Here is an 11604-nt window from a genome sequence, read left to right on the forward strand (position 1 = left end):
AGTATTACTCAGCCATTAAAAAGAATACATTTGAATCAGTTCTAATGAGGTGGATGAAACTGGAGCCTATTATACAGAGTGAAATAAGCCAGAATGATTTGTGTTTTTAAGAGATTTGTTACCTAAGTTTTCAAATGTATTGGCATAAGGTTATTTGTATTTTTGTCTTATATTTTAATGTCTGTAAGATCTATAGTTTTCTTTTTTAAATTCCTGATACTGATATTTGTGCTTTTTTTCCTTTTTCTTCTTCTCTTAGGGATTTTTTTTGCTGGGTCAAGAAATCAATTTTTCTTTCATAATTTTTTTCTTATTACATTAAAATTTTTAAAAATCACGATAAAATACACATAAAATTGACCACTTTAATCAATTTAAAGTGTGCAGTTCAGTGATGGTAAGTACATTCACGTTATTGTGCAACTATCACCACCATTCATCTCCAAAACTTTTTCATCTCCCCAAATTGAGACTCTGTACCCATTAAACATTAATTCCTGTCTTCTCCCCTACAGCCCCTGGCAACTTTGTCTCTATGAATTTGACTACTCTGTAAGTAGAATCATATAAGTAGATTCTCATGTAAGTAGAATATATTCTTATATAATACCTCATATAATTAGAATCATACAGTATTTGTCTTTTTGTGACTGGTTTATTTCACTAAGCATTACATCCTCAAGGTTTATCCATTGAGGATGGATAAAGGTTTTTTGGTGTGTGTCAAGTATTGGCATATAGTTGTTGTTCAATCACCCAGCTGTCTCTGACTCTTTGAGACCCCATGAACTGCAGCACACCAGGTCTCCCTATCCCTTACCATCTCCCGAAATTTGCCCGAGTTCATGTCCATTGTATCAGTGATGCCATCCAGCCGTCTCATCCTCTGACTCCTTCTCTTTCTGCCCTCAATCTTTCCCAGCATCAGGGACTTTTCCGATGAGTCAGCTGTTCGCATCAGATGAGCAAAATACTGGCGTTTAAGCCTCAGCATCAGTCCTTCCAATAAGTATTTGGGTTTGATTTCCCTAAGACTGACTGGTTTGATCTCCTTCCTGTTTAAGAGACTCTCAGGAGTCTTCTCCAGCACCACATTTTAAAGGCATCAATTCTTTGGCCATCTGCCTTCTTTATGGTCCAGCTCTCACAACTGTACGTGACCAGTGGGAAGACTATAGCCTTGACTATATGGACCTTTGACGGCAGAGTAACGTCTCTGCTTTTCAGCACAGTGTCTAGGTTTGTCATAGCTTTCCTGCCAAGAAGCAAACCCCATATGATTTCATGGCTGCAGTCACCATCCCAATGATTTTAGAGCCTAAGAAGAGAAAATCTGTCACTACTTCCATCTTTTCCCCTTCTATTTGCCATGAAGTAATGGAGCCAGTTGCCATGATCTTAGTTTTTTTAATATTTAGTTTTAAGCCAGCTCTTTCACTCTCCTCCTTCAGCCTCATCAAGAGGCTCTTTAGTTCCTCTTCACTTTCTGCCACTAGAGTGGTATCATCTGCATATCTGAGGTTGTTGATGTTTCTTCCACCTATGTTAATTCCAGCTTGGAACTCAACCAAGCCCAGCATTTCTCATGATATGCTCAGCGTATAGGTTAAACAAACAAATCTTGAACTAATCAATTATTCCCATACAGGGTTCAAACTGTTGCTTCTTGACGCACATACAAGTTTCTCAGGAGACAGGCATGATGTTCTGGTATTCCCATCTCTTTAAGAGCTTCCCACAGTTTATTATGATCCACACAGTCAAAGGCTTTGGCCTAGTCAATGAAACAGAGGCAGATGTTTTTCTGGAATTTCCTGGCTTTCTCTTATGATCCAGCGAATGTTGGCAATTTGATCTCTGGTTCCTCTTCCTTTTCTAAATGCAGGTTGGACATCTGAAAGTTCTTGGTTCGCATAATGCTGAAGCCTCACGTGCAAGATTTTAAGCATGACGTTTCTAGCATGGGAGCTGAGTGCAGTTGTCCAATGGTTAGCACATTCTTTAGTACTACCCTTCTTGGCACATAGTAAGTTATCTTAAGTACTTATTAATTGACTAGTTTTTTAAGTTAGCAGGTGTATTTAGAAATCACTTTTTCTATGTGCATGGGATTTCCCTTTATAGAGTAGAATCAGTGAATAAAGCTCTTAATTGCCGTATTTTGTTTTTGCCTCACAGCTGCCTCCATTCCCTTGTGTTGCTTGTGCATCTGTGCTTTGGGGAGATGGAAGGAATGGAGTTTATATGTGTGTGGAGGGGATGAGGATTAAATGATCGGTATTGTTTAAAACCATTATTGAAGAATTTGTACAGCTGAGGATGATTTGGCTTGATTAGGCTTGGGTTACAGCCACCTGCGTGAGGAGGAGGAAGCTACAGACAACTCTAACCACCCAGCTAGCAGTGAAATAGGAAGAGACAAACATGTGTGTATTGCCTCTCTGCTCCCATGAGCCCCCTCTACTCCCACACTACAGCTGCCACTGATGACTAATGTTTGGCAATTTGGAGGATCTTGTGCCTTTTAATAGTAGTAAGAGGAGTTGTGATATCATGTGGTTTCTGATTTTCCACTTAGAATGTATTCTAAATTTCCAGAAATATTATTTTGTTCCAATTCTGTGTTGTTCCAATTCAATGTTTACATTTAAAAAGAGGAATTTATTGGTTCTTCTAAATGAAAATTACATTTTCCAGAATAAAATTTGTGGTGATCAGCTTTATAATTATGGGAATTTGGGGGTTAGAATGATACATGGATTGGAAAGTTAGTGCCAATGAATAAAGACATTTGTTGAGAAAACAGACTTAAGGGAATGTCAGCTTTTGACCTAAGGACATCATCTCCTTTGTTGCTAATTATTTTTTAGAGTATATCAGTGCATTACTTTGGGTCTCTCTGCTTTTTCATATTCCTTTATAAGGCTAATGAGAATATTTATTGGCAAACTGATGATACATTGTGGAATAAGAACTCTTGATTGTTTTCTCATAACCAAAACTCTTTAAGTCAGGAAAAATGTTCTTATTTGGAACTCCCCATTTTCTTATTTTGGGTTGTTATTCTGCAGGTCTAGAGAGTTAGTGCTTGTAGGTTCTTAGTGACACATTTCTTGAACCTGTTGGTTGGATTTCTAAGTTGAAATAAACGTTGTTTAGGTTAAACTGAGAGTTTTCAGCTTTGGTTTAATTTGCTGGGAATTAGTCTTTTTAAAAAAGTATTACAATTGTTTTGAAGAGATAATATGCTTATATGTTTCAGTGCAAGAAATATATAAAAGGTTGATTGAAACATATAAAAAGGATGATTGAAAAGTCTTTCTTAACCTTGTTTCCTATTTTTTCAATTTCCATTCTTCAGTGGATATCACTGTTGGCTACTTTCTTGTTTATCTTTTCAGATACACAATATTTATGTATATATGATAGTATAAATTATTCTTCTCCCCATCATTTACTTAACAGTATATCTTACATCAGTATATAAAAGGATGTTCTCTTTCCTCAAAAATATTTGCGTAGTATCTCATTGTGTGAATAAACCATAATTTATCAAACTAGTGTCCCACTGATAGACGTTAGGCAAATCTATCAGTGCCATTTTTCTACCAGCATTGCTCACTTTGTGCGTCTGTGTCACATTTTGGTAATTCTCGCAGTATTTTGAATGTTTTTATTGTTGCTATATTTGTTATGGTGATCTGTGATCAGCGATTTTTGATGTTACTACTGTCATTGTTTTAGAGTGCCACAAACCATGCCCAAATGTGAGGAAAATTTAATTGATTCTGACTGACCCACCAACTGACCATTCCGCTACCTCTCTTCCTTCTCCTCAGGCTTCCCTATTCCCTGAGACACAAGCGTTGAAATTATAGGCAGACTCTTCTTTATTGTGTTTCACTTTATTGTATTTCACAGATATTACTTTTTTTTTTTAACATATTGAAGGTTTGTGGCAACTCTGCATTGTCAGATGATGGTTAGCATTCTTTTAGCAATAATGTATTTTTAAACTAAAGAACATACATTTTTTTAGACATAATGCTGTGTGTTAGTCACTCAGTCATGTCTGACTCTTTGCGACCCCACAGACTGTAGCCTGCCAGGCTTCTCTGTCCATGGAATTCTCCAGGCAAGAATACTGGAGTGGATTGCCATTCCCTTCTCCAGAGGAACTTCCCAACCCAGGGACTGAACCCTGATCTCCTGCCTCACAGGCAGATTCTTTACCATTTGAGCTACAGGGAAGTCTAGACATAATGACATCTAGACATTATAGACATAATGCTATTGCACACTAAATAGACTACACTGTAAACATAACTGTATATGCACTGGGAAACCAAAAAATTTCTGTGACTTGCTTTACTGTGATGTTCACTTTGTTGCAGTGATCTGGAACTGAACCTGCAATCTCTCCAGGGTGAGCCTGTACCTATAAAATCACAATATTCTATTTCCCTCTCCCTCTAGTCTCTGGCTAACTACCATTCTCCTTTCTGTTTGTGTGGATTTCAGTACTTTAGATAGCCTATGTAAGTGGAATCATACAATATTTTTCTTTTTTATGACTGACACTTCATTTCGCATAATATCCTCAGGGTTCATTTATTTTGTGGCATGTATTAAGATTTCCTTCTTTTTAAAAGCCAAATAATATTCCATTGTGTATATATGCCACATCTTGTTTACCCAGTCATCTGTTGATAGGCATTTGGGTTGTTTCCATCTCTTGTCTATTATAAATAATGCTACAGTGAACATGGATGTGCAAATACTTCTTTGATGTCCTGCTTTAATTTCTTTTGGATATATACCCAGAGGTGGGATTGCTGGATGATATAGTAGTTCTATTTTTAAATTTTGAGAAACCTTCATAGTATTTTCCACAGTGGCCACACCATTTTATATTCCAACCAAGAGTGCACAAGCGTTTCAATTTTTCTACATCTTCAACAACACTTACTTTCTGGTTTTGTGTCTGTGTGTGTTTTGTTTTGTTGCTGTTGTTGTTTTTGTTCGCAGCCATCCTAATCGATATGAGGTGATATCTCACTATGATTTTGATTTGTGTTTCTCTAGCTATGAGTGATGTCAAGCATCTTTTCATATGTTTGTTGACTGTTGGCTTATCTTCTTTGGAGAAACGTCTATTCAAGTTGTTTGTCCATTTTTAACTTGGGTCATTTATTTTTCTGTGTTAAGTTGTAGGCATTTTTATATATTTTGATTATTTAACGCTTATCAGATACATGATTTGTTAATATTTTCACTCCATTGATTATTTTTGCTGTACAGAAGTTTTTAATTTTCACATGGTCCAGTTTGTCAATTTTTGCTTTTTTTGGCTGCTTTTGGTGTCATATTCAAGAAATCACTGCCAACGTCAGTATCATGAAGCTTTTCCTCTGTGTTTTCTTCCAGGAGTTTTAGATCTTATGTTTAGGTCTTTAATCCATTTTGAGTTGGTTTTTGTATGTGGTGTAAGAGCCCTGTCCTTCACCATCTCCCAGAGTTTGCGGAAACTCATGTCCATTGAGTCGGTGATGCCATTCAACCATCTCATCCTCTGTCGTCCCCTTCTCCTCCAGCTCTCAATCTTTCCCAGCATCAGGGTCTTTTCCAGTGAGTCGGCTCTTTGCATCAAGTGGCCAAAGTATTGGAACTTCAGCATCAGTCCTTCCAACGAATATTCAGGACTGATTTTTTTTAGGATGGACTGGTTTGATCTCCTTGCAGTCCAAGGGACTCTCAAGAAGTCTTCTCCAACTCCACAATTCAAAAGCATCAATTCTTTGGCTCTCAGCATTCTTTATAGTCCAGCTCTTAACATCCCTACATGACTACTGGGAAAACCATAGCTTTGACTAGATGGACCTTTGTCGGTAAAGTAATGTCTCTGCTTTTTAATATGCTGTCTAGGTTAGTCATAGCTTTTCTTCCAGGGAGCAAGCATCTTTTAATTTTATGGCTGCAGTCACCATCTGCAGTGATTTTGGAGTTGAAGAAAATAAAGTCTCTTACCGTTTCCATTGTTGCCCCACCTATTTGCTATGAAGTGATGGGACAAGGTGCTATGATCTTATTTTTTTGAAAGTTGAGTTTTAAGCCAACTTTTTCACTCTCCTCTTTCACTTTCATCAAGAGGGTCTTTAGTTCCTCTTTGCTTTCTGCCATAGGGTGGTATCATCTGCGTATCTGAGGTTATTCCTATTTTTCCAGCAGTCTTGATTCCAGCTTGTGCTTCATCCAGCTCGGCATTTCACATGATATACTCTGTGTAGAAGTTAAATAAGCAGAGTGACAATATACAGCCTTGGTGTACTCTTTCCCAATTTTGAACCAGTCTGTTGTTCCATGTCCGGTTCTAACTGTTTTTTTTTTTGACCTGCATACAGATTTCTCAGAAGGCAGGTAATGTGGTCTGGTATTCCCGTCTCTTGAAGAATTTTCCATAGTTTGTTGTTATCCACACAATTGAAGGCTTTAACGTAGTCAATGAAGGAGAAGTAGATGCTTTTCTGGAATTCTCTTGATTTATCTATGAACCAGGGGATGTTGGCAATTTGATCTCTGATTCCTCTACCTTCATAATCCGTTCATATTTAGTATAATTTTTATATAGCTAGGTTTCTCTCTGCCATTTTGATGTTTGTTTTTTATATTATATCTTTTGGTTTAATTGTTCCTCCTTTATTACCTTATTTTGTGTTCTGTTCAGTCACTCAGTCGTGACCGACTCCTTATGACCCCATGGACTGCAGCACGCCAGACCTCCCTGTCCATCACCAACTCCCAGAGTTTACTCAAACTCATGTCCATTGAGTCGGTGATGCCATCTAACCATCTCATCCTCTGTTGTTCCCTTCTCCTCCCGCCTTCAATCTTTCCCAGCATCAGGGTCTTTTCAAATGAATCAGTTCTTTGCATCAAATGGCCGAAGTATTGGAGTTTCAGCTTCAGCATAAGTCCTTCCAATGAATATTCAGAACTGATTTCCTTTAGGATGGACTGGTTGCATCTCCTTGCAGTCCAAGGGACTCTCAAGAGTCTTCTCCAACACCACAGTTCAAAAGCATCAATTCTTCAGTGCTCAACTTTGTTTATAGTCCAGCTCTCACATCTGTACATGACTACTGGAAAAACCATAGCTTTGACTTGGCAGACCTTTGTTGGCAAAGTAATGTTTCTGCTTTTTAATATGCTGTCTAGGTTGGTCATAACTTTTCTTCCAAGGAGCAAGCATCTTTTAATTTCATGGCTGCAGTCACCATCTGCAGTGATTTTGGAGCCCCCAGAAATAAAGTCTGACACTGGTTTCCACTGTTTCCCCATCTGTTTGCCATGAAGTGATGGGACCAGATGCCATGATCTTCATTTTCTGAATGTTGAGCTTTAAGCCAACTTTTTCACTCTCCTCTTTCACTTTCATCAAGAGACTCTTTAGTTTTTCTTCGCTTTCTGCCATAAGGGTGGTGTCATCTGCATATCTGAGGTTATTGATATTTCTCCCAGCAATCTTGATTTCAGCTTGTGCTTCACCCAGCCCAGCATTTCTCATGATGTACTCTGCATATAGATTAAATAAGCAGAGTGACAATATACAGCCTTGATGTACTCCTTTCCCGATTTGGAACCAGTCTGTTATTCCATGTCCAATTCTAACTGTTGTTTCTTGGCCTGCATACAGATTTCTCAGGAGGCAGATCAGGTGGTCTGGTATTCCCATCTCTTTAAGAATTTCCCAGTTTGTTGTGATCCACACAGTCAAAGGCTTTGACATAGTCAATAAAGCAGAAGTAGATGTTTTTCTGGCACTCTTGCTTTTTCGATGATCCAACGGATGTTGGTAACTTGAGCTCTGGTTCCTCTGCCTTTTCTAAATCCACCTTGAACATCTGGAAGTTCATGGTTCATGTACTATTGAAGCCTGGCTTGGAGAATTTTGAGCATTACTTTGCTAGTGTGTGAGATGAGTGCAATTGTGCGGTAGTTTGAACATTCTTTGGCATTGTCTTTCTTTGGGATTGGAATGAAAACTGACCTTTCCCAGTCCTGTGGCCACTCTGAGTTTTCCAAATTTGCTGGCATATTGAGTGCAGCACTTTCACAGCATTATCTTTTTAAAAAAATTAATTTGTTTAATTGACAGCTAATTACTTAATAATATTTTAGTGGTTTATGCCATACAGAGACATGAGTCAGCCATGGGTGTACATGTGTCCCCCATCCTGAACCCCCCTCCCACCTCCCTCTCCATCCCAGCCCTCGAGGTTGTCCCAGTGCACCGGCCCTGAGCACCCTGTCTCATGCATCGAACCTGGACTGGCGATCTCTTTCACATATGGTAATATACATGTTTCAATGCTATTCTCTCAAATCATCCCACGCTTGCCTACTCCCACAGAGTCCAAAAGTCTGTTCTTTACATCTGTGTCTCTTTTGCTATCTCACATATAGTGTCATCGTTACGATCTTTCTAAATTCCATATATATGCATTAATATACTGTATTGGTCTTTTTCTTTCTGATTTACTTCACTCTGTATAATAGGCTCCAGTTTCATCCACCTCATTAGAACTGATTCAAATGCATTCTTTTTAATCACAGTATCATCTTTTAGGATTTTAAATAGCTCATAGATTTTTTTTAAGTGTATGATTTTAATTATTTTGTTTTGCTGTTGTCTTTTGTTTTTGCTGTCTTTGAGTTATATTCTTTTCCTTTTTTTTTTTCCAACTACAATTTTGTTTTATTTTAAAACTTTACAAAATTGTATTAGTTTTGCCAAATATCAAAATGAATCCGCCACAGGTATACATGTGTTCCCCATCCTGAACCCTCCTCCCTCCTCCCTCCCCATACCATCCCTCTGGGTCGTCCCAGTGCACTAGCCCCAAGCATCCAGTATCATGCATTGAACCTGGACTGGCAACTCATTTCATACATGATATTTTACATGTTTCAATGCCATTCTCCCAAATCTTCCCACCCTCTCCCTCTCCCACAGAGTCCATAAGACTGTTCTATACATCAGTGTCTCTTTTGCTGTCTCGTACACAGGGTTATTGTTACCATCTTTCTAAATTCCATATATATGCGTTAGTATACTGTATTGGTGTTTTTCTTTCTGGCTTACTTCACTCTGTATAATAGGCTCCAGTTTCATCCACCTCATTAGAACTGATTCAAATGCATTCTTTTTAATCACAGTATCATCTTTTAGGATTTTAAATAGCTCATAGATTTTTTTTTTAAGCATATGATTTTAATTATTTTGTTTTGCTGTTGTCTTTTGTTTTTGCTGTCTTTGAGTTATATTCTTTTCCTTTTTTAAATTTTAAATCAGGTGCCCTTTATGTCTCCAAACTTTTGAAATACCACTCTGGATATTATAGTCTTTATGGGTTTGTATTTCTTCTCCAGAAAATAAAAAGAATAGTTATCCCTATCACAACAACTGGAGAAAACCTCAGTAGAAACTCAACACTGTTTTTCAGTGAGAAATACCTGATGTTGTATATTTTGTTTAGTGAAGACAGTTTGCCGTATACTAAGCAAAGTGGAAATCGCTAATGTGGTCAATTTAAAAGAAGCAAATAATTTAAAATACAAAGGCTTCCAGGTGGTGAGTTATTTTCTTAGTGCTTGTTCTAGACATTCCAAAATGCATTTTAATTTATCACAGTCTACTTTAGATTAATGCTAGTTTAATTCTGTAAGATAGCATTTCTTACTCCCTCCTTTGTACAGTAATTGTCATATATATTATATTTGTTATAAACATAACAATAATGTTATTACTGCTTTATATAATCTTTTAAATAATTTTAGAGAATATATATATATATATATATATGGCATGTGGAATCTTAGTTTCCCAAACAGGGATCAAATTCACATCCCCTGCATTGGAAGTGCAGAGTCCTAACTACTGGACCACCAGGGAAGTCCCAAGAGAATAAACTTTTTAGAATGTATTCTTTTATATTTACCCGTATATTTCCTTTTCCCAGTACTTTTCTTTGTGTAGATTCAAGTTACCATCTGGTGTCGGTGGATTCTCTTAATTTATTGGGGATGTCTCTGTTTCATGCTCATTTTATAAAATCATTTTACTTTTGTGTTTGGCTGTGCTGGGTTCTCATTGCTGCACAGGCTCTCCTCTAGTTAGGCCAGCAGGGCTACTCTAGCTGTGGTGCACAGGCTTCTCACTGTGGTGGCTTCTCACTGTGGTGGCTTCTCTGGTGGAGCATGAGCTCTAGGACATGCAGGCTGCTGTCGTTGCAACCAGTGTGCTCAGAAGTTGTGGTTCCTGGACTCTCGAGCACAGGCTCAGTCGTTGTGGCACATGGGTTTAGTTGCTCTGTGGCAAGTAGAATCTTCCCGAATCAGGGATCGAACCCGTGTCTCCTGCATTGGCAGGCGGATTCTTTACTGCTAAGCCACCAGGGAACTCCCATCTTCATTTTTGAAAGACAGTTTAGCTATCTGGATACAATATTCCTTTTTTTTTTAATTTATTTTTAGTTGGAGGATGATTAATTTCCAATATTGTGTTGGCGTCTGCAATATATGAACATGAATCAGCCATAGGTATAGGTATGTCCCCTCCCTCCTGAACCTCCGTCCCACCTTCCTCCCCATCTTGCCCTTCTAGATTATCACACGGCACTGATTTGAGCTCCCTGCGTCATACAGTACATTTCACCAGCTATCTAAATTACATATGGCAGTGTATATGTTTCAGTGCTGTTCTCTCCGTTTGTCCCACCCTGCCCTTCCCTCTCTGTGCCAACAAGTCTTTTCTCCATGCCTGTCTCCACTGCTGCCCTGCAAATAGGTTCATCAGTACCGTCCTTCTAGGTTCCATACATATGCGTTAGAATACAGTATTTATCTTTCTCTTTGTGACTCACTTCACTGTGTATAATAGGTTCTCCGTTCATCCACCTTATTAGAACGGAGTCAAATTTGTTCCTTTTTATGGCTGAGCACAAGCTGGAATCAAGATTGCTGGGAGAAATATCAATAACCTCAGATATGCAGATGATGCACCACCCTTATGGCAGAAGGTGAAGAGGAACTAAAAAGCCTGTTGATGAAAGTGAAAGAGGAGAGTGAAAAAGTTGGCTTAAAGTTCAACATTCAGAAAACGAAGATCATGGCATCTGGTCCCATCACTTCATGGCAAATAGAGGGGAAACAGTGGAAACATTGTCAGACTTTGTTTTTTTGGGCTCCAAAATCACGGCAGATGGTGATTGCAGCCATGAAATTAAAAGATGCATACTCCTTGGAAGGAAAGTTATGATCAACCTAGACAGCATATTAAAAAGCAGAGATATTACTTTGCCAACAAAGGTCCATCTAGTCAAGGCTATGGTTTTTCCAGTGGTCATGTATGGATGTGAGAGTTGGACTGTGAAGAAAGCTGAGCGCTGAAGAATTGATGCTTTTGAACTGTGGTGTTGGAGAAGACTCTTGAGAGTCCCTTGGACTGCAAGGAGATCCAGTCAGTCCATTCTAAAGGAGATCAGTCCTGAGTGTTTATTGGAAGGACTGATGCTAAAGCTGAAACTCCAGTACTTCGGCCACCTC

At 38.4% G+C, this 11604-nt stretch overlaps 1 protein-coding gene across 2 annotated transcripts in view; it reads left to right on the forward strand.

The window, feature by feature from the left end:
* Positions 1–11604, forward strand: part of SPATS2 (spermatogenesis associated, serine-rich 2) — a 156055-nt gene that overhangs the window by 59573 nt on the left and 84878 nt on the right. The window contains exon 1 of one of the 2 annotated variants that reach the window (XM_010857770.1): positions 1903–2026. The exons of the other annotated variant lie outside the window; for it this stretch is intronic. The gene's annotated coding sequence lies outside the window, so the exon portion shown is untranslated. Of the gene's footprint in view, positions 1–1902; positions 2027–11604 lie in introns of those variants that run through there. 2 annotated transcript variants of the gene reach the window in all.

This window comes from Bison bison, unplaced genomic scaffold (genome assembly GCF_000754665.1).
Source record: "Bison bison bison isolate TAMUID 2011002044 unplaced genomic scaffold, Bison_UMD1.0 scf7180017864383, whole genome shotgun sequence".
Classification (NCBI taxonomy): domain Eukaryota; kingdom Metazoa; phylum Chordata; class Mammalia; order Artiodactyla; family Bovidae; genus Bison; species Bison bison.